Consider the following 1,614-nt stretch of genomic DNA (forward strand, 5'->3'; position numbering starts at 1 on the left):
CTAGCAATGGGGAATACCAAGCCCAGACTGGCCATCTTCTATAACCAGGCAAGACTTCCAATGGGAGGACTGAGGCACCAACCCCACCACAAAGCCTTCACCTACAATTGTCCTGCCTGCAAGATGTGCTAGAATAAAGATGGTGCAGAAATTGTGGGAGTAGCCGACCAGTGATTGGTCCAGCCTGAGACCCATGCCACAGAAGGAGCCCACTCCTGATACAGCCTGGAGGGTCAGGACACAGAGGCTGAATAGCTGAGAGACCTGGAATAGAACCAAACATCACTGGCAAAAAAAAAAAAGTCAATGAAATGATTCTTTATGATACTCGGCTATGCTCATAGACTGGTGCATAGGCCAATGTCATCAGAGAGGCTTCCTCCAGCAACTGATGGAAGCAGATGCAGAGATCCACAGCCAAACATTAGGCAGAGCTCCCAGAATCCAGCGGAAGAGGGAGGAGAAGGATTGTAGGAACCAGAGGCATCAAGGACCCCACGAGCAAACCCACAGAATCGACTAACCTAGGCTCATAAGGTACCAAGGAGACTGAACTGACAACCAGGGAACCTATGTGGGACTGACCTAGGCCCTCTGAACATGTGTTACAGTTGTAGAGCTTGATCTGCTGGTGGAACTTCTAACAGTGGGCGCAGAGGCTGTCTTACTCGTTTGCCTGCTTTGGGGACCCTTTTCCTCATACTTGGTTGCCTCGTCCAGCCTTAATACAAGGGGAGGTGCCTAGTCTTATTGCAGTATGCCATGTTTGTTGATATCCATCGGAGGCCTGCCGTCTTCTGAAGAGAAACGAAAAAGTGGATGGGGGAGGGGCACTTGGATGGGGAAAGGGGCACCGGGGAGGTGGGAACTGCACTCAGGGTGTAAAAAAATAATACATGTAAAAGAAGAGAAGGAAAAGACCGAAAACGTCGTGTACTGATGTCAAAGACTTGTCTATATACAAAATGTGCAGTACTCTATGCATTCTAGAATTTTATTTTAGGTATATGAGTATTTCGCCTACCTGTTTATATGATTTTCACCATGCGCATGCAGTACAAGAAGGGGCCAGAAGAGGGCATCGGAGCCCCTGGAGCTTGAGCTACTGTGTATGTTCTGAGAATAGGGCCCAGGTCCTCTACAATGCTCTCAACAGCCACTTGTCCAGCATCCAGTACAGAACGCATTTTAAAGCCAATTGTGGTGCCAGAACAGAGTGGATGGTTAGAGAAGTTTCCTCAAGAGGTACATAAACATGGGTTATTTTGTCCATCCCCATTAAATTCCAAATCATGAAACAGAAAAAGGAGAGGATAATAATTACTTAAGACCAAGATTGTGCGTCCCCCTCTCCCCCTTCCTTTCCCCTCCCCCCCACTTTCTGTCCCCTCCCCTCCCATCCCCCTACCCCTACCCCCTCTCAGACCTGGCATGGCCATTCTACATCATTAAGGACCTGAGCTGAGCTCCATCTCCATGAGCATCTCACGTTCCAAATGGCTGCTGGTGAGCCAGGCACTGAATCAGCATCCCAGGTGATGGGAAAGGGCAGAAGAGAGTCATGTACTTCCTCTCTTTAAGGTGTCCTAGAAGTCCTCAAAGTGCTCATGTTTT

This window comes from Micromys minutus (genome assembly GCF_963924665.1).
Source record: "Micromys minutus genome assembly, chromosome: 24".
Classification (NCBI taxonomy): Eukaryota; Metazoa; Chordata; class Mammalia; order Rodentia; family Muridae; genus Micromys; species Micromys minutus.